An 8,018-nucleotide genomic window follows, 5' to 3' on the forward strand; every position below is an offset into this window, starting at 1 on the left:
ACAGAATAATGATTCGAGCTAATCATATTATTTGATTAACAAAAAGAAAAAAAAAATACAGTGACGATTAGCCTTTAACAATTCAATAATAATATATTCTCTTCTCTACTCTGTTGATAAAGCCACCAATAATTTTGATTTATTTGACAAGCGCATTATACTTCTGGATTTGTAAAAAAATATAAAAATATCTATACATTCAAAAACTCAAAACTTGCGTGCTGAGGGGGAGGTTACAAAAACACCATCGTCTGATGTCAATAAAACAAATTTAAAAAATATTAAGAGTAATAACTTTTAATAACTGTTTGATGGTGTTTTTGTTTCTAAAATATTGGTGGTGATACGACCAATATTTTTTAAGTAGCACAAAAGATTTGTTTTAATGTTACAATTACTTCTAATCATGTCACAGAAAATACCAAATAATTGTTTTAAAAATGTCCCTTTTTGCATTATCTTATAAATGTAAAACTAAAGAAAAAGTAAATATATAAAACTTCTACTTTTTGTTATTTGTTGGCTGTGTCGTTTTCTAAATAAAAGTAATAAATTAAATTCATTTAATGCTACTAAACACAATTTTATTTCAACAACGTACTTTATTTAAATAATGTGGCTAATGATAAGCATATAGTGTATCAGTCTTGCACTTCCAAACCTCTCTCAATCATGTCATGTAAAATGGATTCCGTTTCATGAACCATTCTATATAATACCCTTTTAATGAGTTCAAATTGATATGAATAGACTAGTAATTTTAACCATCACAGTATAAGAAATGTATTCATGATGATGCATGTGTGATCGAAAAATTTAGTACACATTACCATTAACATGAGCACTAAGTGACTCTGAGGTAGCACCTTGTACAAATGTGTAGTGAAAAATAAAGAAATATTCTACATTCTACAAAAATTATGCTCAGAGGGACATCATTATCCACCTTTTACTAGATCCACCAATAGGAATAACAAAAACTTTGTCGTATTTCACAGCTTTCGTCACATATATTTACTATTGCTTAAAGTATCTTACACTAATAAATAAATAGATAAATATAAAATAATAAAGTACGAAACTGAACAATAAAGTGCAAAGTTATGTTAATTATCTAATAATTCATACGTTTTATCTTTAGTTTGAATAATACATTTGTCAGATTGTTGGATCCACTGACGGACCTAATGCCCTATTAAACATTAACAAACTTTATTTTTAATTTAAAATTTCAGAACAAAGTTAGTGGAAAGTTAAAACATGTTGCCTAAAATAAATGTTTAACGATTGAGCTGCTATATCTACAAAACGTAACACTTATAAATAAACGCGTAGATATTTAATTTTTTTCGTGCACAAATCAATCAAACAAGTTGCTAAAAGAGCACGTTTTACAAAAATTTAAGTCATGTCTCATAATGAGCTCAAGTAATGTTTTTGATAAATATAATAATCTCGAATAGACTAGCTGCAAGAAAATGTACGTAATGATAGCAAAATTCAAGTAGATAAGGCACTATGTTAGGTGTATGCAAGGATACCTGTTACATATTAGAATTTCAAATAGTCCGAAGCCGAGTTAACTGATATTTTTAATTTAGTAGTTTAATTGTACTTTAGATTTAACAGTTAAGTAAAAGCCGATATATAGTCAGTTTATGATATTTACCAACAAGATTGATACACACAGTTTTCTTTTTTAACACAAATACGTTTTAATATACACTCAACAATACAATTTACAATAACAATTATTACAAACAATGATTTATAAACAAAAGTTTCACAAACTTACAAGCAATATAAAGTCTTCTTTCTAATCCGGAACTTCATTGATATCTTATCGAGGGTTCACGATAAGCGAGTTAATTTCGAGTTTATGTTGGCACAATTCACCTAATTAACAGGAAGCTAGCTAGCCCTGTAGTCTTCGCTGTTCATACGCTTATTAGAGACTGAGTTACCACCGATGACGTTAGGTAATGTTTTCGTAAAAGTATTAATGCCCCATGTGAATCCACGGAAGTTAAATGGTTTGTAATGTTCGAAGTTTATAAATATTCCTGGTCAAATATCTGATGTTATCCAATTGATAAGCATTATAACAATCACTGTTATGGCTTCAGAAGTTTTATAGCACACTGATTATAGCGAACTAATAATAGAGACTATCTTTGGCGCTTAGCGTTGGTTAAATTTATAGCCATGTGGAGGCGTTCCAGAAATATAAGTTTCACGTAGCAATACTGAGTTACATTTAAACCTTTACGTATGTACATATATTGTAGATTCTTGCTCACGAGAATCTTTTTCAACTTTGGAGAATAGGCGGGAGCTTCGCAATACATATTTAACAGTATATACTATTAATGTTTTAAAATATAAACTTAATCTATACACACGTTGATATTAAAATAAATATATAATAACAAATTCGTTATATACTAAAATCCAAATACTTAAGGCACTGGGTCACGGGTAAGTAATGATACCAAACTCCAAACCCTTAAAGCACCATGTTAAGTGTATGTAATGATACCAAATAACAAGTAGCTAAGGCACTATGTTAGGTGTGCGTAATGATACCAAATTTCAAGTATGTAAGGCACTATGTTAGGTATAATACTGGTACTAGACTAGATCTGCTGTCGTATTTACATTTCATCTGTCAAGAAAACAAGACCATCCCTTAATCAAATGGAATAACTGACTCAGAAGTATTTGCTAAGTCACATGCTAATTTGACAATTTTGTCTAATGATATGAAACGAGTACTTTCGTATGTAGCTAAGTAATTGGGATTGTGCTGCCTATTATACAGGACATTTTTTTATGTTTTCTATTACTCACCCAGTGCGCACTCTTACACATACTAAATGTCTTGTTCTATTATCACCACTCTTTCCTGTATGGTTGTTTTTTCTTCACCTCAGTAAAAGCAGGGATTACTAATTTACCACCATAGATTCCACTTGAATCTACTGCATTAAAATCTCTGTGGATCCAGGCAAGAGCCTTCTCAAATAAACACATTGCTCAGTAAGATGTTTATTGCTAGTGCAACCACTCTAGCCATTATGTAATAATATTAACAAAATCTTAAGGGACCATGGAAATTACGCATTTGATTGTGTTGTGAGACTTATAGTTTGAGTAAATTTTGAGTTTTGCACCTACATTTAATGATCTATCAATAAAAATGTAAACCAATCTATAACTGACATACAGTTGGAATTTTGTTTTCTTTAAAAATATTTGGTAGAGTTCTTTGTATCTCTGATCTATCGGACCAGACAATGATGAACTTTGAAAAGAAAGGGTAAATATGACACTATCTCGTCAGGGTCAGTGCAGGTAATGAAATGATTTTAACGATATATTTGTTTTGAGGTCTTGGTGTATTAAATGTAATACTACCATAGATAAAGGACATTTTGTGGGACCAGAGGACTTTCACTTTCTTATGGTTGTCTACGAATGATTACTGACTCAATTCCAGATAAGCTACCCTATTCTCAAGTTCCATCCTACCTATGAGAAACTGTTGTGTTGTGTCTTCTAATGCTTCAACATCCTTCATCCTGAGAGATGTTTGTGAATTTGTTTCACTTCTAGCAACAGTGTTTTATGATTCTGCCTCTGCTGTTAAGACTTCAACAGTGTCTGTCGTTATCTCTGTGTGCTTTCTGGACATAGATTCAACAGAGCATTGTGTGAATACATCTTCAGATAAGCATATATATATATATTGAATATGTGCAAATTGTGACCTCTTATGTATGAGGAAGACAATTTTACGATGTCCATGAAAAGAAAAAAAGAAATGGTGCACAAAGTACTATTAAAAAATAAACAGTAAAAATATTTCAAGGTAAAAATCTAGTTATTTTACGATTTAATACAACTGATCCTGCTTTCATTTTTTCATATTAGTTATTCTAGTTCTTGTTTCTTTCAGGAGATGTCACATGTGCAAAAATTGATGACACATGATCAGGTGAAAGGGTATCATTGTTTCTCTTTCCTGTAATTAAGAAACTAGTTAATTAATAAACAGTATGCTCGGAGCATAATGTTAAAAGGATGTAATATGTAAGTTAGGTTAAGGTGATATAAAATGCAGGCTACATAGTCTAGAATCTCAATCCGTGCCTAGTATTCACGCTTCACAGCAGCTACTCACGTTTTTCTTTCATTAGGATTCTCGACAAAATGATAAATCTTTAAAGCCTGCTCTATTAAAGCAATCAACTGCCACACAACAGGCCATATTTTTTATACAAATGGTCAGCAGTAAGGTATCACGTGTGATTAATCACCGAGATGGCGGATAACCGGAGACGTTAGATAGATTGTTCGAGGTTCTTAAAGATTCTTAATGCATGTAGTTAATTTGAGCCTCAACTCGGATATTTTAAAAGCTTCGCAGTCTCTTTTTTTCGTTTATACTATTTGCTTTTTCTTGTTGTGTTAATTGTTGTTGTAGTAGTCTGTTTGGCATTGCTTCCTGTATTGCGAACGTTGATCATCTACAATGCATATATATATATATATAACTATGGTATTGAATTAAATTAAATTAAGCTGAAACTTTGTCTAAATGACTAAACATTCAATTGTTTTCACACCAGCGTTTTTTTATTTTTTTGATATTTTACATGTCAAATGTATACTTTATTCTATACTTCTCATTATTTCCTTTGTTTAGTGCAAACTACATAATAGGTTCTCTGCGCTGTCCATCAAGGGCAATTGAAGCCCGGATTTTAGCTTTTATAAGTTTGTAAGCCTACCGCTGACCCACTTGGGATACTATTTTATGCTGATTGTGGTTTAAGGGTATTGTACTTAACTAATAGCTATAACTAAAAGAGTACTAGATGGGTTTACATATATATATATTATATAAATGTGTATCAAGATTAGTTATTTAACCAACAATTTTATTTTTCCCATAATCTTTGCGTAATGTTAACATGCCAAAATTGACTACTTGTTGTAGGTAAGATAAATTATTAACTTGTTTCTGCCTCTAATAGGAAACGGAAGAATACTTCCCGAAACGCTACATGACCTTGGTTTGATCAATATAGGAGGATATGTGGCTGTTAAACATTAGGAAGAAGTTAGACGTGTTAGATTAAAATGCTAGCTGTTCTGACTGAAAAATGGGTGACATATCTGGGGTTTTAGAAGGCTTCCAAATTCAAGATAAATTTCCACATCATTTTGCATTTCTGGTTTAAATTTGCAAATACCTGACCGATTACAAACTTATTTAATTACATATTCAACTGTGTATTCCATAGGAGATATTGCATACTAAATTGACATACGCAGTACGTCCCGTCAGTGGTCACTAAAAGTTACCTATTTGTAGAAATCTCTTAAGGTATATATAATATATCCAAAAATTGATTACAAATTTGGTAGCAGCTATGTTTGAAAGTCTCTGAAATACGATTTAAGAACTTTGTTAACGAAACTCTTTACCGGTGTTTCAAAATATGAGTTAAAATCTAGTTAAGATAGTTGTTTAATTTTGTATGAGTTATACATGTTGTTAGTAACATAATTGTTTACGTTTGTTTCAGAGATATTCAGAAATAATTACTAATAATTGTGTCATTCGCAGACATTGTGTGTGTTTTTTTTTTTTTTTTCAAAAACTTAACTCACATTTCTCTCATAGCCTGGTGGTTAGGACGCTCGACTCGATTCGCAATCTCCGTGTCTCAGGTTCGAATCCCGTCAAAGAAAATGCTCGCCCTTTCAACCGTGAGAGCGTTATAATGTTACGGACAATCTCATTATTCTTTGGTAATAGAGTATCCCAAGAGTTGGCGGTGGGTTGTGTATGAGTTCAAAAAACGTGCTTACCTTTGTCAAAGCTGTTCAGAAAATCAAGACGAACACAGCAAGATTATTAAACAAGTAAAGAAATACTTTTTTTTAAAAAAAGAATGAAATAAACGTAGGGATGGCTAATATCAATCCTTCAAAAACAATGCAAACAAGATAATAGGAATGACATTTGCATTATCCATACATAATAGCACAGGCACACACTAATCCCAATCTGGTTTCGATACCCACGGTTGGCAGAACATTGATAGTACATTGTGTAACTTCGTGCTTAACAACAATCAAATTAAAATACAAATTGGCAGTCTCTATTATATCACATTGTATGTTTGTTTCGGAAGGTAGCTAGTCAACAGCACTCACCACAAAGTGCTTGTTTGCAGGAATGGGATGCGAATCAAAAACCTACGGATTCATTGTCCGGCACACTACTTTTAAGGACACATCCGGTCTAACAATATCATATTTAGTCATTTGTTGTTATGGTTACGAGTTATTTAACGTTATAAATTATTGTTGGCAAGTGCGTAGGAACTGTTTTATGCAATTAGTGATAGCAGTGACATTTTAGTGAAACCACAGTGCTAACAGGGAAATAATAAACCTTCTTATTTACTATGTCTTTTCACTATTGTAAAACATAAGGTTTACTTGCCGTAACTTTGCAAACTCAGCTATACAGTCCAATAAACGAAACATTGTCGGAGTAGCTTTGTTTATATCTTTTTTCATACTGTGTACTTTATGTTTTGGTAATAATGAGATGTACAAGGAGGATTAAGTAATTTATATTTCAAGGTGGGATGAAAGGTTAGGTATTCTTAATTTTTTAACAAAAAGTTATCGTTGTACAAAATAGACGTTCAGCGTTATTATTTTTTTATTACATGATCCTTATTGAGATCACTCTATATTTCCATAAAACGATTCTCTTTAGAAGTTATATATATAACGACTCATGTTATTACAAGGTGCGTAATTTAGAAAATATTTTATGTTAAATTTTAAAAATATGAACTTCAAACATTAAATCAGTTATCTCAGTTATTAGTTATCAATTGAATTGGACATTTAAGCTTTCTGTACATCACTAGCGCATGCGTTAATAACCAGTCCTAATACCATCTTCACATATTGTTAGTGTTATTACTTTTATCATGCAGTTACAGGAAAGGAGTTTGAATGAAAATATAGAGAAAACACACACATATATATCCAATAGTTTTTCTTTGCAAAACTCCCCAACGTTCACACCCTACTGACTATTTAAAACAAAACAAAACTCGACAAGACTAGAACTGGCTACCCTGAATTCTCGTTGCCAGGGAAACGGTCATACAGTCTTCACATTAGTACAGTGTGCATTTTTATGACACTCAACAGAGATACACTCCAAATTAGGTTTTTGGTGTTTGCTGCTAGAAAACATTTCGACCAGATCCCTTTCAATACGACTATAACACATTTGTTGTTATGGTTACGAGTTATTTAACGTTATAAATTATTGTTGGCAAGTGAGTAGGAACTGTTTTATGCAATTAGTGATAGCAGTGACATTTTTATGGCAGAATATACCGAAATATTTTAAATACTGAACATTTCCTAGAAAGGTTTGAACTAAGAAACTGCCGCATACTTAAAATCTATATAGATATCTTATTTATTATTTCATTTCGCTGGATGCCGGTTTCAGTATGTTATAATTTTTTTTAATGCTTTCTTACTTAAGACCTGATATTCCTTAATTAAATGTTCACTCTACCTTATTAACTCACATCCGCTGTGCAGGATGTGTGAATGGCAAATAGATAAAAAGGTAAATGAGCGAGAGAAAATATTTGAGAAGTAAAGTTTATTAAAACATATAACACGCAGTACTAGAATGAAAATATTTGAGAAGTAAAGTTTATTAAAACATATGACACGCAGTACTAGAATGAAAATATTTGAAAAGTAAAGTTTATTAAAACATATGACACGCAGTACTAGAGTGAAAATATTCGAAAAGCAAAGTTTATTAAAACACATGACACGCAGTACTAGAGTGAAAATATTTGAAAAGCAAAGTTTATCAAAACACATGACACGCAGTACTAGAGTGAAAATATTTGAAAAGTAAAGTTTATTGAAACATATGACACGCAGTACTAGAA

Source organism: Limulus polyphemus, unplaced genomic scaffold, assembly GCF_000517525.1.
Source record: "Limulus polyphemus unplaced genomic scaffold, Limulus_polyphemus-2.1.2 Scaffold668, whole genome shotgun sequence".
NCBI lineage: Eukaryota > Metazoa > Arthropoda > Merostomata > Xiphosura > Limulidae > Limulus > Limulus polyphemus.